Source organism: Dipodomys ordii, unplaced genomic scaffold (genome assembly GCF_000151885.1).
Source record: "Dipodomys ordii isolate 6190 unplaced genomic scaffold, Dord_2.0 Scaffold104, whole genome shotgun sequence".
NCBI classification, from domain to species: Eukaryota; Metazoa; Chordata; class Mammalia; order Rodentia; family Heteromyidae; genus Dipodomys; species Dipodomys ordii.
In genome coordinates, this window is record NW_012267320.1 from 4,909,872 (window position 1) to 4,934,399 (window position 24,528).

The window sequence follows — 24,528 nt, forward strand, 5'->3', positions numbered from 1 at the left end:
TTTTTTTTTTTAGTGTTGATACTGGATCTTGAACTTAAGGCCTTGGAATATTACTTCCTCCTCTCTCCCCCTTTTTGCTCAATGCTCGCTCTTTACTATTTGATCCACACTTGCACTTCTGACATTTGGCTTGTTAATTGGAGATATGAGTGTCTCACATTTATCTGCCCAGCTGGCTTTGGACTGCATTCCTCAGCTCTCAACCTCCTGAATAGCTTGGATAACAAACGGGATTCACTGGTGCCTGATAAATTCTCTCTTTGATTGCCTAGAATTGCATTTCCCAATTTTGACCCCAGAAGGTGAAACTCTTGGAGCGCCTTTCGTCATTTCCTGTGTCTGGGGAATGGGTAGGACCATCAGAAGGCAATGTGCTTTGGCGAGATGAACACAGCAGATCTGGTAGGAGGTCATTCTGGGTTCTGATGATGACCAGGCCACCTGGAGTGATGCACTTAGTGCAGCCTGTGCTGGGATGTGTAAATGCTCTAATGTATATAGAAACTTCAGGATTGTGAAATGCCTTGCAAATATTATTGTTACTCTCTCTAACTTTTCATTATGGAGTAACGTACATAATATAAGTTACCATAGTAACCAGTTTACCCTCACTGTCCCATGCAGTAGGATAATTGTAGTGTTGTCCATCCATTACCCTTAACCATCTCCAGAACATTTTTATATTCGTAAGCTGAAACTCTATTTCCATTACACAGCCAGTCCTCCCTCCCCTCCTAACCTCTGGCTACCATCAATCTACTTTCTGTGTTAGAGAGTCATATTTTCGGTCTGATTTATTTCATTTGGCACAATGCTTTCAGGTATATTCTCTACTTCTGTATGATGTGAGATGTTAATAGATATTTATTTATTTTCCTCATTTCTTCATTTACTCATCCCTGGCGCTGGTCTTTTCTCACGTGGCACAAGGTTAGGAAGTTTTAATTCAACATGTCTGTGAGTGCTGTGCATCTTGATTGACGTCACCCCTTCCATCAAGAGTGAGAATCTTCCTCCACGTAGGGGTCATGTGGACTCTTGAACCACACCATGTCCAGAACAGGTGCTCAGCTTGAGTTGAGATGGATTAGGGTAAAGTGGAGTTAAGATTGAGGACTGGAAGCGGTAAGTGAAGCAATGTTTTTAGGTGAAAACTGACGTCAGGGTCTTTATTTACCTTTGTGGAAAACTGAGCTGAGCTGGTGGCACAGCACAGATGGCAGGCTGTTCCTGGGAATATGAGGACAGCGTGAGAGGGACAGATTCAAACAGGAGGCTCCAGAGCTGGCACCTTGTGCCAACATTAGCTTAGACCTCACGCAGACCGCACTTTCCTCTGTGCCTGTGAACGAGGCCTCAGCAGAAGCAGAAGGCTGGGTTATTTTGATCACTGAGCTTTGACTAATGAATACACTTGATTAATTCCCTTTTTTTTTTCTCATGGATGCTATTTTGAATGAAAAAGAATCACTTCTGGAAAAATGAACTCTTACATTGATTATATGTACACAGTCCCTCCCCTGTGTTATATTTATATGGACTGTCCCGCAGAGGCACATGTGTGAAAGGTTTAGCTCAGAGTTCTTGCTGCTATGGGAAGGTAATGGGGCCTTTAAGAGGCGGGGCTTAGTGGGAGGTCTTTTGGTCATTGGGGCTTGAGGGAGCTCTTTGGACTCTCATTTTTGCTCTCTATGAAGTAAGGGATCTTGCTCCACCTTGAGCTCCCTGTGTGACGTGCTACCTCATCACAGGGCCTAACGCAAGGAGGCCAGCTGACCATGAAGTTTCCAGAGCTTTAAGCCCAAATAATCCATTTCTTTTTATAAGTTGATTACCTTAGGTATTTGTTAATAGTATTGTGATGCGAACTCGCACCACACCATGCCCAGCAGCTTTCTTTTCCTTTTCACAAGGAACATGTTAGGAGCACTTACTTAGTTACTGAGGAAGAACCTGAAGTGATAGAGAAATTGACTTGCACCAAGGTAACAAGTTATCCCCGCACTACAAAAGCAATGCCAATTCCATCCCAAACTTTGTCTGTTCTTTGAGTTGGCCTTAAAAGCCAAGCTCTCAGCCCCATGGAGAAGCAGCATTTGAAAGGGCCCCAAAGCCTGAACTCTCATCTTGTTTTCTCTTGAGGTGGCTAATTTCAGCAAGGCGTGTAGTCATGCCTTGGAGGGGCTGTGAGTACCTCCTGAGCCTTCTCAGGACTGGTTTGGTTTAAATGTGGACTTGTCAGTTCCAACTAGCTAGGAGGAAAGGCTTTCCCAGCGTGATGCATTAGTCATGAGCACGGTGTAGGAGGGTGTTGAACAATCATCCCAGCCTCCTCTCATTGCTTGGCTTTCAGGCTGAACTTCAAGCCCAGCTGTGTGGGAATTGAGGTCTTGCAGGGGGCCACCCCCAGCACCGCCCCACTGTGTACTGGAAGTCTTGGATCAGGGGTGGGAGAGGAAGGTGATTTTAGGCTGGAGTAGAAATATCTCCACTGAGGAACGTTTTGTATCCAGGGCCTCCATAATTTATATGTGTGTCACGTGTGTGTATGTGTGTGTGTAAGCGTGTGTAAGATGGGTCAAAGAGAATTAGTTGAAGAACCAGGAGCTGAGGTATGAACTACAAGATGGTCTGTGCACCTGGTTTTGAGTCTGCAAAGACACTAATCCTATTTTCCACATTGAAGTAATAGAGGGTCACAACCTTTGATGATATTGGCTACCAAACAATCTAAGCTTGAATGGATATAGTTGTCAAGAAGTAGGTGACAGAGTCAGGTGCTGGTGGCTCACGCCTGTAATCCTAGCTACTCAGGAGACTGAGATCTGAGGATTAAGGTTCAAAGCCAGCCAGGGGAGGAAAGTCCCTGTGAGACTCTTTATCTCCAAAAAAAGCTAGAAGTGGTGCTGTGGCTCAAGTGGTAGAGCGCTAGCCTTGCGCACAAAGAGGGCCAGGGATAGTGCCCAGGCCCTGAGTTCAAGACCTAGGACAGGCAAAAGAAAAAGAAAGAAATATGTAACAAAGATGTCATTGTAGAAGCCAGACTATGCCCCTCTGACTTCTTCATGCCACGGAGTCTGTAGCACTCTGGAGTACTGTAGATAGATGTGTCTTGAGGGTCAAATCAGGTGAAATTGTGGGCCAGTAGAGTCAGTCAAGAACACCTGCTAGGTATTTCATTGTAAACATTCTGGTGGCAGTGGTGGTGGCATTTAGATTTTATTATGTTTTCCTTTGGTTAATAGGGATGACATTTCTTACTGGAGATATTGGAAAGAGACTCTGTTGGAGGGAATGGTGGCTCCTTTCTTCTGTGTATTGGCTAGAACTTGTTGTACAGTTGTTTGTTCAAATATAGTTTGTGTGTGTATGCATTGAACAAAGGGACATATGCCATCGAGTGATATGACAAAGTCATCATCTGTTGTCCTTTCCCCCATGGAACTTTGATCCTCCGAAGTGGAGGATTCAGAGAAGTATTCAAATAATAGAGAATTACAGAAGAGAAAAAGTGAAAATCTTGCAAGATCAGACCGTGGCAAAACTTTGCAATAAAGCATGAAAAAAGAAATAATTTCTAAGTACTCCACATAACATTTTACAGGGAAGATGATAAGCATTTCATCTTTAAAAAGTCATGCAGATGTAAATTTTTATGCTAATAGCTATCTACACCACCTCTTGTTTTCCACAAGCTTCTGGGCAAATCAAGTAAGCCTTGGCAAGATGCTTCTTTACTTCTGTGAGTCTCTACTGTGTGGGCTGGAGGGTGTTGGTATCTTAGGAGCAGAGCAGGGATTAAAGGGCTGGTATTTTCAGAGATCAGTAAGTCCATCTTTTTATTTATTTATTTATTTATTTATTTTTGGTTGTGGATCCTGAACTCTGGGCCTGGACACTGTCCCTCAGCTCTTCAGCTCAAGGCTAGCGCTCTACCACTCAATCCACAGCACCACTTCCAGCCTTTTCTGCTTATGTGGTGCTGAGGAATTGAACCTAGGGCCTCATGCATGCAAGGCAAACACTCTACCACTGAGCCACCTCAGTGTACTTTGCATTTGAGTGTACTTGAAGACTAGATGGGGAGAGGAATGATAGTAAAGGAGAGTAAAATAAAATAAGGGAGCCTGCATTAGAATAAGAATGGAAAGAATGGGATTGATCCTAAAGGTGCTCTGGGGCCTTGTGGGAAGGACAAAAATCAAGGCAAGAGCAGAAAGATGAAAATGAGCACTGAGGAATACTCAGTAAATACCAAAGAAAATTACACACACACACACACACACACACACACACACACACACACACACACACACAATGTCATTTAATTCCCCCCCCCCCCATCCCCAACACACACACCTGCAAGTAGGTTTTCTATTTTGCAGATGGAGAGAAAGGTTCATAAAATTGCCATGAGTCCTGCCTAAGGTCACAGATCGACTACCCGGTCTGTCCGGATCCAAAGTCTCCATTACATTTACATGTGCACGCAAAGATTTTATTAATAACACAATATCTATTACACGTACATTTCCATTTACAAATACGTAAACAACAGTGTAAATGACATTGACATCATTTATTGCTTTGTATTGCTTTGTTTCCTATCACAGGGTCCAGAAATTCACAGATCTCAACCAGGGAGGGGAGAAGTGGGGGAGGGAGAGAGGCTGGAAGACCACATGCATGCTTTTTACCATATTGTATTTTAAGGCAGAATCCTAAGTGTGGAGGTTTTGACTCTTAAGTGGTATGTCAGGTGAGTACTATCTTTGACTTAGCAGAAGGTTAGAAAGAGGGATTGGTGCTGAAGACATAAATTTAGATAGATGAGAGGTGTATGGAAGGAATTAAATATAGTAGAAAAATGGGATTATGAGGAGGGGAGAGAAACATGGAACCAAAGGGAAGGGAGGGGGTATCTTCTTGTAATCTTTAAGGATCAGGCTGTTACTTTGCTTTCACAGAAAACTCTTTATGATTTTCTGTTGCTTGTTACTGTTAGCCTTTTTTTCTCTACTTTATGTAACCTAAAATTTGCATTAATTATCCCGACTGAGTCTATAAATTTGCAGTTACGATTAGAAACATGTTTTCTGCTTACAGCATCTTGGCCAATCAAGATATGCTATGGTAGTTGTGGTAGTTGTGTTGTTGTGTGATGTGTCCTTCTGTCTCATTTTCTCTCTCTACATATGGCATTATTTTATTAACTGCTGGTGAAGGGATGTTTATTACTATCTTTGTTGCTAAAACATGTGTCAGTTTAATGGCCCCTAGTGAGAGCTTGGGTCTTCACCAGCTGATTTCTGATTAGCTTGCCATTTTCCTTCTATATCCACTGATTGGCAGTATATTCCTTTCCTGAATTTCTGGGATATTTTGCCCCTTATATGATGTGACTTCATAATAAAACTGAAATACAGATAAACATAGACTATATAAGAGGAAACAGGAATTTTGTAGTAGATAGGCATTTTTAGATTTCCCCTGTTTTAGCATTTACATATTATACACACAATATGTATGGAATTAAAGTGTAAGAGTTACATATCCTGGTCTTTTACATGCTAACATCAGGTCACAGATAGTTTTGAGACACACATATATCTTGCACAAGTATTAAAAAAAAATCTGTGCTTTTTTTGTCATTTGTGGGGACAGAACTCTGGGCCTGGGCGCTGTCCCTCAGTTCTTCAGTCCAAGGCTAGTGCTCTACCACTTGAGTCACAGTGCCACTTCCAGCTTTTTCTACTTATGTGGTGTTGAGGAATTGAACCCAGGGCCTCATGCATGCAAGGCAAGCACTCTACCATGAAGCCACCTTCCCAGCTCTGTGCATCATTTTTATAGTTTTAACAAATATACATAATTATAAGAACATGAATGATAGCAAAATTTGGACAGTATTTGAAAAAAAGTGTTGATAACCCAGATGCACTGATGTGGAAAGTATAGAAGAGTATATATATATAGTGCAGGGGCATCTCATTCCTGTTTTTTTAAAGTAAGTAAACACATTTTATGTGACATTAGTTCTCACTCAACACACACACACACACACACACACACACACACACACACACACACACGCCTCCACGTTCATGAACAGCTACTATAGATTTCATTTACAGTGTAATAGTGTCTTTCCCCCTAGTCACACAATTGCCACAACACTGGAACCTAACAGGATCATGTAATCATTGAAGTCTTTTCCTGAAAATGAAGTTTTCCCCCAACTAACCCTCTAAATAGGCTTAAAAAAAATCCAACTAGGCACTGGTGGCTCACACCTGTAATCCTAGCTTCTCAGGAAGCTGAGTTCTGAGGATCTCAGTTTGAAGCCAGCCTAGGCAGACAAATCCAAAAGACCCATCTTCAATTAACTACCAAAAAACCAGAAGTAGAGTGTGACTCAGATGGTAGAGTGCCAGCCTTGAGCCAAATGAGAGTATGAGGCCCTGAATTCAAGTCCCAGTACTGGCACATCCCCCCCAAATCTAAACAAATATTAACAATGGATTCACTACCTGCCCTCCTCCCCCTTTTCAACTACAGAAGTCTCTTGCAACTTGCAGACTCCATTTGAATTCTTCACAGGTTGCCTTTTCTTATTTTTCCTGAGGTTCTTGAGGGACTCTCTAGTTCCCATTTTTCTCGTAACTGGATGAATACAAATGATAATTTGATGAAAGCACAAGAAGGAATTTCTGAGTTATATATTTTTTTCACTTTTGCATTTATAGTTCTGTTTGTTCAAGTAAGTTATGTACTTGATGAACATGCATAGAATTCTGAAATGTGCATGACTTATTGAAACTGTAATTCATACATGTGATTTCTACATCAATTAAAATCAAGAAGCGATGACACACATGCTACTCTGTTGGGTGGTTATGAGGAGAAAGGTTTTACTGAATGAGATGTTTGTAATGCCTTTCTTCCTGTCAGTGCTCACTGGTTCTTAAGGCCAGCCTTGAGCCTGCCTCACTGCTCTCTGTGTGGTCCTTTGGGAGTGAATGTCAAGCTTTTTAATCCTGTTGCTGTCGTACAAGAAACAGATTTGCCTTGTGATTTTTATGGATTGGTTTTTCTGCAGGGGCACTTTGATGTATCAGTGTCTCAGAACATTCCAGTAACTCAGTAGCTGCCTTCATGGTGAAAGATGCTGATTATCTACTGTTATTTCCAGAGAAATCAGGGCATATGTGGTCTGTTGGATTTTTTTTTTTCTTCTTTTACTTTTAAAAATGCAGCTTGCAACTATGTGGTGTGCTTTTTTACTTCTTTCTCAATCTGTAATTTGGCTGGGATGAATGTGAGTCATTATTCAGCTCAAAGATCTTACACCAGCTTTTTTGGGGGGCGGTGGGGTAGGGGAGGTTTGGAGGGGAGCTGGGGCTTAAACTCAGGACCTAGTCACTACTGTCCCTTTGCTTTTTCACTCAAGGATGTTGAGCCACAGTTCCACGTCTAATAGTTTTGGTGGTTAATTGTAGGTAAGAGTCTCTCAGGCTTTTCTACCTGGGCTGACTTCCAGCAGAGATTCTCAGAGTGAGAAGTTACAATTACCATGTGAGTAGTTACTTGTGAGTAGTTATGATTACCAATGTGAGCCACTAATACCTGGCCACACCGGCTTTTTAAATAGAGATTTGTTCAGCCTTCTAGTTTGTCTTTCTGGGATCAACTCATAGTTACTGAAACACCTGTTTGCTGAAAAGAGTACAATGTCCAGGACAGGCAATCTCATGGCACATATTGTTACAGTGCTTATGAATCAAACATGTATTTCTTTCTAGGTAAAAACATGGAATCTTCTAGATCTTCTCTTAATTGTAAAGAAAGTAGCTAGTGAGAAAGGTTAGACTGAATTAATTGGGAATCCCATAGTGAATCTACTTTTTTCTTGTGTTCTTTCTGCCCAGGGCCATTTGTTCCCTTCTTGGTCTTTTGGGCCTGGGTTCTAGTACAACCAGAGTTATCCGTTGTGGTTTTTTAGTGGTGGTCAGCTATTGATTCTCATTTTGCTCTCTTGTAGAAAGGTTAAGTATTTGTCCTTAAATTCTGTCTTTAAATGACATGGCCCTGGGCCTTAGTTACTTATGTATTCCAGATTTATACCACCTTAAAGTATTGCTTGCAGTTGATGGTGATAATATTTAAATAATAGCATGGATCCCAGGAATGAGAAAGGAGCCTCATGGAGGGTCTCCTGCCGGCATGGAGCATTTTAGAAGCTGAACTCAAACATCTTTTTTTTTTAACTTTATAAAACATAGCTGGAGGATTATTTTTTCTATTATTTCCATTAAATAACATATTATTATTATTAATGTATGTGTGTGTGCATGTGTGTATTCATGTACATGTGTGTGAGGGGGTACGAAGGCTTGAACTCAGGGTCTGAGTACTGTCGCTGTTTCTCACAGGCTGGCACTGTTCTACTTTAGCCCCAGCTCCACAATTCCTTTTATTATTACGTCAGATGTTTGGTCCATAAAAGGCGTGTTGAGGTGGTGTTTTAACCATCTGGCCTTTCATACATGAGTAGAGGCGTTCCGTTGCTGTTTTACTTTATTTCGGTCTTGGCTTGTTGGTTATACAATGGAATTAGCTATATTTGTCTCCATTCTAATACCCTATCTAGCTCAGGTTTTGGGGGTGTGCTATGGTGTAGGTGTTGACATCTCTTCCAAATCCTGATGTTAGTTTGTATCTTAATTCCTAAGGAGATTTGTAAAAGGTTCCCACCTTTTATACCTCAGAAGGCAAGTAGGTCCCACGGGTTCTCCCCTCATAAGTGACACTAATCCCCTCAGGGACCTGATTGTCCCACCATTTGGGGATGTAACAAGGAGGTGCCCTCCGTGTGGAATAGGACCTGCTGGCATCCAGAACCATGAGCAATTAAGTCCTCAGGTTTATAAATTATCCAGTCTAAGGTACTTTGTTCTAGGGATCCAACCTGATTAGGACACGGGAGGTAATTTTTGTGTTCCATCATGACAAACATTTTAGCAGATGCCATTTTTCAATGAGTTTTTGTTTAAGGTATAATAGCAACATGGATGAAATACTACTTCCCTGGATTGCTTATTGAGATGGAGGGGAGGCGTTTCACTAACATTTTTTCTAGATTGGCCTCAAATTGTGATATTCCTATCTATGTCTTTCTTCTGAGTAGTTGGAATTATAAGCATGTACAACTATACTCAACCTTGAAGACAACGCTTTTCAACTGGAGCTTCCATTAGAACTCCCAAGTGGAAGGTGGTATTGTCATATTCTTTCTTGTTTTGTTTTTCCCCAGTTACCAAAGTAAGATCTTCCGAGGAGCGTTTGCCTCCGTCACTCCTCTGAGTATGAGCCTGCGATGTCCTGGTCAGCCCATTTGCCCTTCCCAACTCACAAAGCACGCAATGTCCATGTAGTCCCTGTAGTAGGTTGATTCCAACAAATTCTACCTTCTTTTACTCAGTAGAAGAAAACCATGTTTGATCACATAACTCCTGTCATAAAATCTCCTCACAGATTCCCATTACACATGAATATCTATTTTGTGTAGCATTTCTAACCCCATCTGATCTTGGTGCTTTGCAGCATTGGGCTAATGCTACTTTGATTCCTTAGAGTGTTTATCCTTACCTCTCTCTCTTCCTGGAGTGAATTTTGCTCTTTATTTTTTCAAAAAAAATTTTATTGTGAAAATACTGTACAGGGGGGTAAATTTTGCTCTTCTTATTTCATACAAATTCCATCCCATCTTTGCTTATTTCTTTTCACTCTAATAAGCTAAGCTACATCCTAGTCCTTATATACTAGATTCAACTGATAGCTTCTCCTTGAAGAACTGGTCTGTATCATCTCATTCACTATTTGTAATAGCACAGTAGTGGCTAAATATTCACCTGGCCCTAGCTGGTGGGCTTTGTAAGAAAGTGGTTTGCTCTCATCCCAGACAGAGTAGGTGTACTACAGAGGTTGGCTGAGTAGAATTGAATGGGCAACACTCATTCTAACTCATATGTAGACATTCCTTTACCCAGAACAACTCACAAGCAGTTTTTAGTTAGTCCTAAGTATAGCTATTTCAAAATCTATTTTTATGTACTCTAGTGATGCTTCTTTTAGATGGTATACTACTGTATTTTATGTCCCACTGAGAAGGAAAGAAAAACACTGGTGGTCAAGTCAGAATACATCATTATGATTGTAAGATATATTCATTTCCAGAGATATTAAAGCAACACAAAATGTGTTTCTACGGCTCAATGAAATAAAGAATTATGTTTTTCCTGTTAGAGCTTGTCTTCTTAATTGTATCAGTGCCAAACCACGAGAAGTGATTTCCAAATAAAAGAGATTGAAGGCATTTTGAAAGGTGCCCTACAATTGAAAGTGAGGAGGCAAACATGGGAGCATCTTAGGTACCGAGGAGGAGTGTGTGTTTCAGGACTGCTGGGCTTTTGTTATTCTTTTATTGCTCTATGTTATGACATACTAGAGTCTTCATTTCTGAGACTCTGTCCTCTTTTTCCAAAGATGGGGACTTCTAGGTAATTATCTCCTATTTTGGTAGATGTTTATAGCTGTTTAAAAATCATTGTCCTAAATTCGAATGACAGATTCTTTGCGTCACTGATTGTGATTAAAATGCTTGCATTAGGTTGTGACGGTCATCATTTATCAGCGCTGTGGTTTCCACTGTTGTATTCTCCCAGTGCCTTTGGGTTATTGCATTACAATGCTAGGCAGTCACATCCACGTACATACTTAGCAAAGTCTTCCTTCCTCTGCATTTCCGATGCTGTAGCCTTGGAGGCAAGCAGTAAGACCTGAGATCTCTCTGCAGTCACTTTCTGCTTTTTTTTTTTGGTCAATCCTGGGTCTTGAACTCAGGGCCTGGGTGCTGTCCCTGAGCTCTTTCTCTCAAGGCTAGCACTCTTTGAGCCACAGATCTACTTCTGGTTTTCTGGTGGTTAATTGGAGATCAGACCCTCATGGGGACTTTTCTGCCTGGACTGGCTTTGAACCGTGACCCTCAGATCTCAGCCTCCTGAGTAGTTAGGATTATGTAATGGCATGAGCCACCAGCCATCTGGCTGCAGTCATTTTCTCTTAAGAGAATCTCAAACCTTCCTTCCTACTCAAGTGCCAGAGACTTCCACAGAGCCAAGGAGGTAATCACCATTCAGGAGGAGAGGATTCTTTGTAATCACAGGATGACGGGCCAGTGAACAGACTTGTCACCCCTGTAACACTGACCTCTCCAGGTGGCCAATGATATTTTGTCTGTTGTCCATGTGTTAGAGGTCATTCCAGCCTTTATTTCTTCCAGACAGGGTTATTCATCCTGGCCCCCTGAGAGTATGTCCTCTCCCAAGAGTACCTCCTGCCTTTCAGGTCTCTCTCTTCCTACGATGTCAATAGCAGGTCCAAGCAGGGAATTGTGGGACAGTTTAAGAATGATACAATGAGTTGTGGTCTTGGGCTGCTCTGTATATCCTGAGGAAAGGGATTGATCTCTTGATGTGTTAATTGTATTTTGGGCACAAAGACCTCCACTTAGCTGCATAAAGGATGGGTTAAAGGGTAATACCAAGTGGTAGGGGTCATAGTGGAAATGGCTTGTTGACCTTTCATACTTACTAGTCAGGATGGGTAGGTAGGAGAACTCTAAGATACGCAGCAGCTGTCATGTCCTGAGAGGAAGACTTCTCCATCTTTATGCTGAATCAATGTTGAGCTTTGGGCGTGCAAAACCAGCAGGAATTAAAATAAATTTTTACCACACATTAGAGCTGGTGACTCATGTCAGTAATCCTAGCTACTCAAGAGGCTGAGATCTGAGGATCTCAGGTCAAAGCTAACCTGGGGGGGGGGGCAGAAAAAGTTCATGGAACTCTTATCACCAGTTCCTGAAAGCTTGAATTGGTCCAAGTGCTGAAGCACCAGCCTTGAACCAAAAAGGTAAGGGACAGCACCCAAGCCTTGTTCAAGCCCCAGTACCCATACTCTCTCCAAATAGCCCCCACAACCCTTCTTTTCCTCCCCCCCCAAAAAAAATCCTATCTCACTCTCTTTCTGGATCTTGAATCTCAACAGTGAAGTAGGAATGCTCTTCATCCAACCTCCACCCTGCCATGTGTCCTGGGAAACGTATCTTCTATCTGGCAAGCTTTTGTGCTTCCATGGCAACAAGAGGCAGGTGTGTGGATGGGAAAAGACCTGGGTGGCTCGATTTGGAAAACCAGTTACTGGACATGGCTACTAGACCTGGATTCTGAAATCTCCTCTAAGCTGAGGTGTTGATGTGTTCATGAGAAGATTATTCCGACAGGTAGTTTAAGGATTATGTTCTGTTGTGTTTCATTGGAGGCATGAATGCACTTTAATAATTACATCCTCTCCTTTCTTCTCATGGGCACCTAGGCAACCGAACCCTCTCTCACTGGGAACACCTTACAAGTTAAGTAAGCCATGGGGTGAAATAGTGAAGAAGAGATTTCAGCACTAGAGAAGCTAATTACCTTCAGTTCCATTTTCACTTTCTTTTGGGATTAGGTTTTCCACTCTCTCTCTTACAATGGCATAGATGAGCTTTTTTGATGTGACTCAAATACCACAGTCAGGGCCAAGACCCAAAGCTGTGCTCTGGCCCTAGATGGTCACCGCTCTCAGAATGTTGGGTGGAATTTCCAGCTGCCCAATTTCTTCATGCCTTTCAGAAACTGGGATGATGTGCCCTGGAATTTGATAAATCACGTATGTTATCACGTTATGTACTAGGAAGGGTCTTCAGACTCTTTCAGCAAGAGGTAGCTTGTTTTTGAGAGCCATCCTTCATGCCAGTCTGGGTATTTGGGCTGTCATGGCCAGCTGTGGAGCAGAACCCTTGGGGCCTTCGGTTTCTGCATTCCCTCAAGTGACATTAGCAGGAAGCTTCCAGCAAGTGACACAATGCTGTAATGCTTTGGCAGTTACAGTTGGCGGTGTCTTAAGTGCAGTTGCAAGAGGATAAACACCAAGAACTTAAGGAAACTTAGAGCAGTATGTTGGCCTCAAGCCATTAACACAGCAGGAGCCACAGAGTAAGCTTTCCATAAATGGTAGACCCTCCCACCCCCGGGAAGGGGTAGACCTTATTACTTCATTTTGAAATGCACTGACTTTACTAAGAAATATGGTAATGCCTGTCCTCCCTGATCCTGTTTGTTAAGTATTGCCAAAGATTCACTGCTCTAAAATTAAAGTTATTATTTTAGTAGCTAGTTCTCAACTTATAGCCTGCTTAGCATATTGGTTCTATGACTCCGTCCTTTGCTGAATTACCTTGGGATGCATTAGGAAGTAAAAGGACTCAAAGCTAGGGCAATCTGTGGGCATGAAAACTTCGGGGAGATTCTATCTGGTGGACTGTTTATACTTGTCTCACAAAACTGGTTGTACTAAAATTATTTCATTCACGCCTCATAGAATAGGAACTTGAGCCCTGATCAGGAACTCACTCATCTGCACGGAAGAATTGTTTCTGTGCTGAGAATTCTGGCTTTTCAGCAGAGCCCTGGGTGGTCGGGGGTAACAAGGTTCATCTCAGGAAAGGCAGGGCCCCGCAGCTTTGTATGCCACTCCTCATTGCAATCTCATTTGTCACAAAAGCCTGGCTGTCCTTTACAAGGTGTGTGTGTGTGTGTGTGTGTGTGTGTGTGTGTGTGTGCATGCGTGCGTGCGAGTGCGCGTGTGTGTTCATCTGGCAGCATGGCCTAGCTACTCTGGCTCCATCTGTAGCTCTCTGCCCCTCCTTGATGATCCAGTCCTGAGGAAGACAGCGGTGTTTACGACAGTTTTGTGTGAACCAGCTTATCCTATCTCTTTTGAACTGCATTGGCCAAACTGTTGGTTTTTTTTTTTTTAATCAATCAGTTGTCAAGATAAGAAATGCTGGTGTGAAATTTGTCACTGAGCCTATGAGGAAGGATAAAATTCAAAGATACCACATCTCACGGTAGTCTCAGAGTGAAAATTCCTGGCTCATCTTAGAGTAAGGACGTTTGAACATCCTTACATGTCCTATTTGAGTTGTTTGTTATCCCCACGCTTATGGTAAATGGACTAGGTGTATAGCTCAGTATCTGAGTAATTGTTACCTTATCCTCACTTCCTTCACTTTATTTTCCCCTTTGTGTTTCTTCTCTTTCTAGTAGTAATTTTCTTTGTTCCATTTTAACATTATTCTTAGAAGTCATTCTTAAATTTTTTCTTATGTAAAATAATAGTTTAAAAACAAGTTAGGAAGGGCTGATGCATTTCCTGCAGCCATAATTTGTAAACCATTTAAAAATTTCTGAGCTGGGGCTGGGAAGGTGGCTCAGTGGTAAAGCACTTGCCTTGCATGCCTGAGGCCCTGGGTTCGATTCCTCAGCACCACATAAGCAAAAAGAAAAAAGCTGGAAGTGGCGCCGTGGCTCAAGTGGTAGAGCGCTAGCCTTGAGCTGAAGAGCTGAGGGACAGCGCCCAGGCCCAGAGTTCAGGCCCCCCGACCGGACCCCCCTCTCCCGCCAAAAAGATTTCTGATCTGGGCACTAGTGGCTCATGCCTATAATCCTAGCTACTCAGTGGGCTGAGATATAAGGATCGCAGTTTGAAGTCAGCCTGGGCAAACAATTCCCAGAGGCTCTTATCTATAATTAACTGGCCAAAAGCCAGAAGTGGAGTTGTGACTCAAGTGGTAGATTGCCAGCCTTGAGTGAAGAAAGCTAAAGGATAGCCCAAGGCCCTGAGCTCGAGCTTTAATGCCTACACAAAAAGAAAAAAAAATTAATTTCCAATGAACCAGATCCCTCCACTCACCCATCAGTTCAGATTCAAGAGCTAATATCAATGCATAAACTCAAATCTTTCTGGCAATTATTCTATGTTCAGAATTTTGACCCAAGATCTGCCTCTTTGTGGTTCTACCATGCCCTCCCTCCTCCGTCTCACTTAGGTCCAGGGAAAAGGAAAATCTTTCTACTTTTCATTTATTTATAAAACATTTTGGGCTCTAAAAACTAAAAGACAGCAAAAATTCATCTATCTATCTATCTATCTATCTATCTATCTATCTATCTATCTATCTATCTATCTATCTATCTATCTATCTATCTATCTATCTACCTATCTATCCTTACAGCTTATTTTGCTTTTGTGTTGATTCTTTCATTTCTTTCTTGAAACAGCCTTTCGGGTAGGTATTGGTAAGGCTGATCTTACCACACCCTTGCTTTTCCGAAGGGTGATTTACTAGCCTAAGGTCATATTATTTATTAAGTAATAGAGCCGGTAATTGGTATTCTGAAGGCAAGTGCAATACACTTTCTTCATATTCTTTGATTCTTGCAACTTGTAGAGTCTGACAAATGGCAGCATTCCTGATGAGTATTTTTGAAGGTGAAGTTCCGAGGTAGCAGACTTTTTCTGACACATGCCAGTTTCACCTTTCGTTGTACTGTGGAGTTGGAGCAGTGGCAGCTTCTCGGTCCTGCTGTTTCTGCAGGCATTTGAAACCTGAAGAAAGTTTTGATAAGATCTTGGCCACTCCAGAACCCACGATTCTCTGTGAAAACTGATCATTTGATGTCTGACACAGAAATTGGGTCTGGGAGTTGAGGGTGAATTGGAGTGAGATTGAAAAATGTGGTGTAGGTTCATTTAGGGTTTGGTACTGATGGGTTTTGTGAGCATGGTGTGTGTGTTTGTGTGTGTGTGTGTGAGAGAGAGAGAGAATTCATGTATGTGCATGTGCACATACATGCTGTGGAAGACTGTGAAGTTACCTCATCTATCCACTGGGAGAAATAATTCTCATTCAGTAACAAATTTAAGATCTCATTTACATTTCAGTTTCATACTAGCCCCATAATGGAAAAAGCCAGGTGCCGGTGGCTCATACCTATAATCCTAACTACCCAGGAGGCAGAGATCTGAGGATCCCAGTTTGAATGAAGCCAGACCTGGGAGACAAATGGAAGAAATTCTTATGTCCACTTAAGTAGGAGAAAGCTGTAAGTGGAGGTGAGGCTCAAGAAGTAGAATACGAGCCTTGAGCTAAAAAGCTAAGGGAAGAGTATGAGGCCCTAGGTTTAATTCCCAGTACTGGCATAGAAAAATCCCAAACTGAACACACAAACTGAAAAACAAGAGTAGAAATAATACAATAGCTTACATTTAATAAAATGGATCATAGGGTAGACAGGCAGCACAGTTTTTAATATAGGTGCTCATACACATTACAACCTAATGGTTTAGGAGCCATCGTTTCTTTCTTCACCCCACCTTTTTGTGTGTGTGTGATGAGGCTCGAACTCAGGGCCTGAATACTGTCCCTTAGTTTTTCTGCTGAAGACGAGTTCTACCACTTGGGTCCTACCTCTACCTCTGGCATTTTAGTGATTCATTGGAGATCAGAGGCTCTTGGAATTTTCAGGCTGTCTTTGGACCCTGATCTTCTTAGCCTCCTTAGTAGCTTAGATTACAGTCGTGAGCCACTGGCTCCCAGCTGATTTTCCCTAGAAAATCAGGAGCAGACTAACATTAGTTTGCCTCAATCATTCTGCAAGTAAAAATTTGACTTGTAAAGCCAAGATCTGGCCAACATTTGTCAAGATTTGTAGCATGATTTTAGGTTCAAACGCTCAGTCTTTGGCGCCTTGCTGTCTTCTGGTAAAATCCAGTTACTGGCAGCTCTTGGAGAAAATCCAGAGTACCCATGTTTCTGGATGCTCCATTCATAAGGCCACGGGGCGATCCACCTGCTCCAAGCAAAATGAGGACTTGATACCTTCACACTAAAGAACAACCCTGGCTCTTTATTAATCCCCTTTATCTATCAGCTCCACAGCCAGGGTAGTAGGAAGTTCTTTTCTATCCAAAATGAGGGAAAATTATACTATATTTATTCAATGGTGTTTTCCTTTGTGTTTTAAAAGTAATACTCTTAAACTTTAACCTTTTTCCTCCTCTGTTGCTTTTGTTCAGGGCCTAGAATAATTTAGATAGAAAAAATGTTAATTCTAATAGTTTGGGTTTGTTTTTGAAGTCTAAAATCTGCACTCTCAGCCTCGGGGATGCAGGTGGAGGACAGCCACACACTGGCCCCCTCTGCCAGCGAGTAGCTAGCCCGCAAATTATTGGCAGCTGGCACCGTAATGAGTCCATTTCAATATAAATGGGCTGTTGCTTATTAATTTCTGCCAGTTCCTAAGCAATTCAGGAACTGCTTTGGAGATTCGGAAATTTAGGGAGAGTAATTGGGGAAGGAGGGTGCCCAGGCCAAGGGAGTAAACAGTATAGCTGTGGGGGTGATCATGGAAAGGGCATGTATTGTGGGGAAATAACGGGGTATTGCTAGATTCGTCACTCCTTCCCCTGAAAGCATGACTCACTGGCTTCAAGGTTACATAGTAGTATATTTTCCAAGTTAAGGAGGAACCGGAAGTTAACTTCTTGCTCTGGATGGATGGATGTGAGCTTGGGCTAGTCCCTTCATTATTTTTAAACTGTCATTTTCTTCAACCACCATTATAAATGCAGCTCATTGGGAATAATTCATAGTCCCTCATTTCGTTCCCTTCTCTTGGAGGCCGTTTGAGGATCAAGAGAGGACAGTGGAAGCAACCCTCTGTTTTGGCTTAATTTTCTGAGCCAGATGAAAATGATCATGACACTTTTTAGAGTTATTTATGACCATCAGTGTACATTTGCTGATATTTACTCATCTATTGAAGGAAAGCTGCCAATCTATAATCATGGCTAAATATTGCAGCTTTCAAATTGGGGCTTTGATTTGACACAGTGGTAATGTTGGGGAATCAGTGAACATGCCTTTCTTCTGGCTGACCATTTGTTTTTCTGTCTCCTTTGATCCTCTCTTCTCTAGATTTCTGGCACATTCTCCCAAACTCAGGTGAGCCGCTGATGGCCACCCCACTGGCAGGTGCTGACTACTCTCCAAGCCCAGCCCCCGACGCCATCGCTAACCCCAGAATCTAAATGCCACAGTGTTCTTGGGGCCAGTCAAGCTGGGGACCACTGTTGCCTTTTAAGGTAAGTTTGTACCTATAGATTTGAGCCTGAAATTAATTGAACTGCGTTAAAGATGGAGATCAAGTCTATTTTACTATCATTGGAATTGCTCTGGCTGTGTAGAGCTCCTGGGAAAAAAGAATTTGGAATCCCTTCCTTGCATTAAGGTCACACCCATCTGATAATTTAAAAGTGTTAGTGGGAAAAGACCAGGTAGGCACCTATGAAATCTTTTCTCTCCCTGTGAATTGCCCTAGGGATCTTTTATCTCTTGGGTGTAATTGTCTGAATATTGGATTGCGTTTGAAAAAAGACAAACCTAGGTTCTAAATCCCACCTCAAACAATTATTTATTTTGTGTCTGCTTTGGCTTCATCTTTACAAAGCAAAAAATAAACACAGTCAAAATAATAATCTTTTTCTAAACCACAGATGATCTTTGATGGGTTGCTGAACATCCTTGTTTAGCCTCGTGGGTGAAGGATGTTTGTGTGACACTTGGTAACATTTTTTTCATGGGTTCGAAAAGGATTTAGCAAAAACTTTGAGAACTTCGTGGCAGTTTAATCTTAGCTTCCCCCTACCCCTCTCCCCTCCATCTTCAAGCCTAGAATCCAGTAGGGAGAAAACAGGCTTGAAATCAAGACCTCCCACTGGAATCTAATTTTAAATTTGCAATCTGTTGTCTTGTGATTTTCGCTTCAAATTTAACTTAGGAATAAATATATTTCATCTTTCCCCCTGCAGATTTGGAGGTCTGTTTTCAAGTCACAAGAGGGTAATCATTACATTTATTTTAATAAATTTTTTAATACTTCAGGGGAGTGAAGAATGATAATAATAAGTATGACTTGCAGACATTATTACATCCCTTGTGGTTGAATTTTACATTCTCTGCCAGCAAAGGAGAAACTTTGCTCTCACAGTTAACTTTGAACTTGAGTGTGATACAAATCTGGTCACCATGGACTTGTCTTGGGGACCATTGTGCTCTTGGTTTTTTGGTGGTACTAGGAATTGAATACAGAGCCTCATACTTGCTAAGCAGCTGCTCTACCACTTGAGCCACAGCTTAGCCCCTTGTGGTGTTATTTTAAAGCCACCTCAATGCTGAACAATACCACTTAGGACTAGAACTTTTGTCACAAGTATGATGACAACTAAGACATGGCCTAAGTCACAGGAAAATTATAATAAAATGGGAAAGGGTACATAAAAGTGAATAACTATGCCATGGAGATGATTGAAGAGGGCAAATTACCTTTAAAATAAAAAGAGAGCTACTGAATCCAAGCTAGATAAAACTTCCTTTATCTTAGTTGATTTCCCCACGCCTCCCCAAACCATCTGTTTGGAGTTTGTGGTTTGTTGTAGGTGTGTGCCTAGTGCCACATTCTTACTCTTGATTGAAAAAAAAAATGACAACCAAAAAACCCTTAATGACTTAAAACTCGGTCACATGTTTTATTTATTTTTCTTTCCTTAAAAGAATGAATAACATCAAAAAATGAATAACATGTTGAGAGAAGAGAATTTAGGGAGAAAAGGCATCAATCTATCAAACTTAGATGCTCTGAAAATGCTTTCACAGGTTTTCCATGGGTGTACATGTGCAAAATATTTACTCACTAGTACATATATATTTTGGTGCAGGTCTTAGGGCTTGAACTTCAGGCCCAGGCACTGTCCCTGAGCTTTTTTTGTTTGTTTGTTTGTTCAAGGTTAGTGCTCTACTTGAGCCACAGCTCCACTTTCCACTCTTTGCTCATTAGTTACAATTAAGAAGAGCCTTATGGACTTTCTTGTCAGGGCTTGCTTCGAACTGGAATCCCTACATCTTGGTTTGCTGAGCAGCTAGAATTACAGGTGTGAACCACCTATACATGGCTTATTAATATCCTCTTTTTGGTGCTGGTCCTGGGACAATTAAGGACCTAAGTGCTTGAGGCCACAATACCACTTCATGCTTTTTCTTTTTTTTTTTTTTTGGGATCCGGTCGTGGGGCCTGAACTCTGGGCCTGGGCGCTGTCCCTCAGCTCTTCAGCTCAAGGCTAGCGCTCTACCACTTGAGCTACAGCGCCACTTCCGGCTTTTTTCTTTTTGCTTATGTGGTGCTGAGGAATCGAACCCAGGGCCTCATGCATGCAAGGCAAGTGCTCTACCACTGAGCCACCTTCCCAGCCCACTTCATGCTTTTTCTGAGTAGTTTATTAGAGATAAAAGTCTCGTGGATTTTCTGCTCTAGATGCCTTCAAACCAAGCTCCTCAGATGTCAGCTTCCTGAGTAGCTAGGATTATAAGCATGAGCCACCAGCACCTGGATTTCATTAATATTCTTAAAGGAAGTTTTAACCTACTCAAGATATGTTTCTTGAATGTGCATTTGTGTGTGTGTGTACTAGTACTAGGGCCTGAACTGGGCTTGGGTGCTTTCTGTTAGTTTTTTTTTTTGTTTGTTTGCTCAAGGCAGGTGCTCGCTACTTGAGTCTTAACTGCATTTTGAGCTTTTTGGTAGTTAATCGGAAATAAGAATCTCATGAAGTTTTCTGTTTGGGCTGATTTTCAACCAAGATCCTCAGATCTCACCCTACTGAATAGCTAGAATTACAGGAATGAGCCACTGGTACTCAGCTTGAATGTGCATCTTAAATAGAAGTATTTTCTTACTGAAGATATGAGTTTTGCTTCAGAGGTATTTGGTCTTCGTGGTAGAATCCTTCTTGTGATTATTTACTCCTGGCCAGAGAAAGCCATGCCTAGGTGACCCACTGGTTGGCCTCAGGTCATGTGGTGCTATCCTTGCTCTTCCACAAAGGGTGGAACATACATCTGTGTGCCCCATGGTACCACTGGACCCTCTGGTATCATTAAGGAATTACATATCCTAAGCCACAAAAATATTGTTATAGCCTTCTTAGCTTTAAGGAGATTCAGTTATTTCCAGACTCCTTTCTACCTTTCTCCTTTTCCTCTCAACGATCTGTGCCTATTAGGGTATTTTTCTGTGTTCTTCCTACCTAGGATTTTGACCATGAGCTTACTTTCTATTAATTGGACTGTCTTCTTATATATTATTGAGAAACATAGCATTAAAGTGATGAAAAACATAGAATACTTGTTACATCTTGGATCATACAGAACTTATTTTTTTAATTCTAGTATAAAGGCTCGCTCCATTTTCTAAACTTCATTTCTTTGTAGAGATAATTATTCTCTAAGAGTTAACATATTCCCAAAAACTTTCATAAGAAAAGGCCTTGACATTAAACACACTTTCCTACCTTTAGAAAAGTATGTATTCTATTTCTCTAGTCATGTATCATCATAGACATTCATAATGATCTGATGTCACTATTGTGAGCAGTTAAGTTTTTCATTTATTTCAGGATTGTTTACCTTGACCCAGAGAGTACAGTTGTAATAGCTGCTTTTAAAGTCTGTGTGTCACTCTGCTTCTAGAAGCAGTGTATCCTAAGAAACCTGTGATTTGGATGAAAGACAGGTGTTCATAGACACCAATGGGAACTTCGCAGTTCAAACAAGAAGGAATTACTGAGTTCAATGATGGATTCTCTTGTTTACATTTTTTGTTTTCTTCCTCCAAGGCTTTTCCCTTATTTTGGGATTATAACATCTATTGATTTTAAGAATGAAAATAGAACCTGTAAGCACTGTAGAAAAATCAAATAACACAGAATGTATTCTGTAATAGCATAGTCATCTTTAATCTTATAAGTAAAGTTGCCCCTCTACCTCCCCCCTCCCCAAAAAAAGATTGATAATTTAAACACCTGCGTGATGTGTCAGATATCACCTGTCTTTATCTTTGGAAATTCTTCTTTGTTCTTTGGAATGCTTTATGGCCATTTTGAATATTACGTGGTACGATTTCAGGTTTCCATAGAATCACCTAGAGAATATTGAATTTGTTGTTAGGGTGTTTGTAGATAAATCAACCGGACTGGATTCACATTTTGAGCTGAGCTATGTCTCATTTGGGGTCATCCTGAGGGTCGGGTTGCTCAGAATTGTTTTTGTTTCATTTTTTCTTTTTTTTAATTGATGCTGGTACACTGGCTTAAACACAGGGGGCCTGGTTGCTGTCCTTTGGCTTTTACACTCAAGGCTGGTGTTCTACCACTTAAGCCACAGCTTCAATTCTACTTTTTTATGTGGTCAATTGGACATAAGAATGTTAGGGACTTTTCTACTTGGGCTTTGAATTGAGATCTTCAGATTTCAACCTCGTGAGTAGCTAGGATTACAGGTATGAGTCACCAGTACCTGGCAGGACTGCTCAGTTTTAAGCCTTTACTCTCTTGCTTTGGGTCAGTTCCAGTGGGTCTGCGATGTGTGTGGGTTTGTAGACAGCATGGGGAATTTTTTTTTCCCTTCTCTGTTCTCTTGTTTCTAAGATTGCCACTTACTCTCTGACTTGCACAGATCATTCTCAGTTCTTCTTCTGGGCAGAACAAGAGAGTCTATCCCAAGGCTTCAGCTGCCTGTTCTGTAGCCATAGTGAGTAGAAGTTCTCTCCTTGTCTAAGGGATAAATTAGACTGATTAAAAACAAAAGTGATTGGCTGGGTGCCAATAGCTCAGCTGCTCAGGAAGCTGAGACCTGAGGATCACAGTTAAAAGCCAACCCAGGGCACCGACATCAAATACAGTGAAAACAGGGGTTATACCGTGGGGGAGGAACATACAAAGAAACAAAAAAAATCACATGGTATATTATAAATATGTTAGAAGCAATAGCAAGAAAGAAAAAAAATGTGTCCCTATCTTGGGGTTCATTTTGCTTATCTTGTGTATACACTTCTCTAATTCAGGGAGGGAAGGGAAAAAACAAAATACTTAAATAGGGATACAGGTTGACCCTTTGTAACAATGAGATTTACAAGACACTATGTTGAAAATGAACTTTACAACTTTGGCGGGTAGGGGATGGGGGAGTGGGAGGGTGTAGTTGTGGAGGTGGGAGGGAAGGGAGGGTATGGGAAAAACAAAGGAGGAAAAAATAATGCTCAAAAGGAAATGTACTCAGAGCTGGGAAGGTAGCTCAGTGGTAGAGTACATGCCTTGCAAGCATGAGGCCCTGGGTTCGATTCCTCAGCACCACTTAAACAGAAAAAGTCAGAAGTGGCGCTGTGGCTCCAGTGGTAGAGCGCTAGCCTTGAGCTGAAGACCTGAGGGACAGCGCCCAGACCCAGAGTTCAGGCCCCATGACTGGCAAAAAAAAAAAAAAAGGAAATGTACTCGTTACCTTGCTCATGTAACTGTAACTCCTCTGTACACTATCTTTACAATAAAAAATGTACCAAAAAGAAAAAAAAGAAAAGCCAACCCAGGCAGGAAAGTCCCTGAGACTCTTACCTCCTGTTAACCACCAGAAAATTGGAAGTGGCGCTGTGGCTCAAAGTGGTATAGTGTTAGCCCTGAGTAAAAGCGCTCAGGGACAGCACTCTGGCCCTGAGTTCAAGCCCCATGATCGTCCAAAAACAAAACAACCAAAACAAAAGCAACTCATTATTGTAGGAGTAACTTCTTACAATTGCATCTAGAGTTTTTAGCTGTGGTTGAAGAAAGACGAGCCATGTGGTTTATTCTGTCTTGCTAGTACCAGATACAAGCAATTCAGTTTTGTCCTCCATTTAAGATGGAAGTTCTCTCCCAGATAATCAGCTCTTCCTCTGTTATTTAACCTAGCTTTGGGCCATTGGTCTGTTTCCTCTGTATTTGTTGGTTACATTTCACTAGATGATGCACAATAAATGTTTAATCAGAAATGTTATACAATGTTCTAGGTGTTTTTTAGCTAACAAGAAGGTAGAGGGATCCAAATATATGTGTTCTGGAAAAATCCTTATATTATTCACTAATTAATTAATTTTGTGGTACTAGGGATTAAAGCTTTCTGCCATATAAACCGCGCTCCTTCTATTCAATGAATAAGACTGCTTTTTCATGCCGTGTTATTTCAGGACCCTCTATTGACCTCATATAGATTTTTAGGGTTCTTTGCAAACTTTTCAGAACAAACTTTCCTATCAAGGAATCTTCCAACAGTCACATTAAAATCTTATTTCACTTTCCTTGGTTTAAGCTTCTTGCTGACTTTGCTGTCATTCCCTGAGAATCATTCCTGGCTGGATTTGGGAGATTTGGCATTCATCTCTAAATTCTAGTCCTGAAGATAAAAGTGGCTTCTTTTCTACTCTGGCTACTTGGAAAGAATCTAGCTACTAAAAATGCTATTAATATAGCTGAGCCACCATCACAATGCATAGTCCATTGTCATTCACAAAGATTGGGGCCATTTCCTTTAGGAAACATCTTCTGAGGCTCTTAACTTGATTCCTTTTCCTTTCCTTTCCTTTCCTTTCCTTTCCTTTCCTTTCCTTTCCTTTCCTTTCCTTTCCTTTCCTTTCCTTTCCTTTCCTTTCCTTTCCTTTCCTTTCC

General features: G+C 41.4%; 1 protein-coding gene across 1 annotated transcript in view; it reads left to right on the plus strand.

Annotated features, from left to right (window-relative positions):
* Window positions 1-24,528, plus strand: part of Tiam1 (T-cell lymphoma invasion and metastasis 1) — a 350,718-nt gene that overhangs the window by 194,800 nt on the left and 131,390 nt on the right. The window contains exon 4 of the mRNA XM_013027533.1: window positions 17,921-18,087. The gene's annotated coding sequence lies outside the window, so the exon portion shown is untranslated. The remainder of the gene's footprint in view (window positions 1-17,920; window positions 18,088-24,528) is intronic.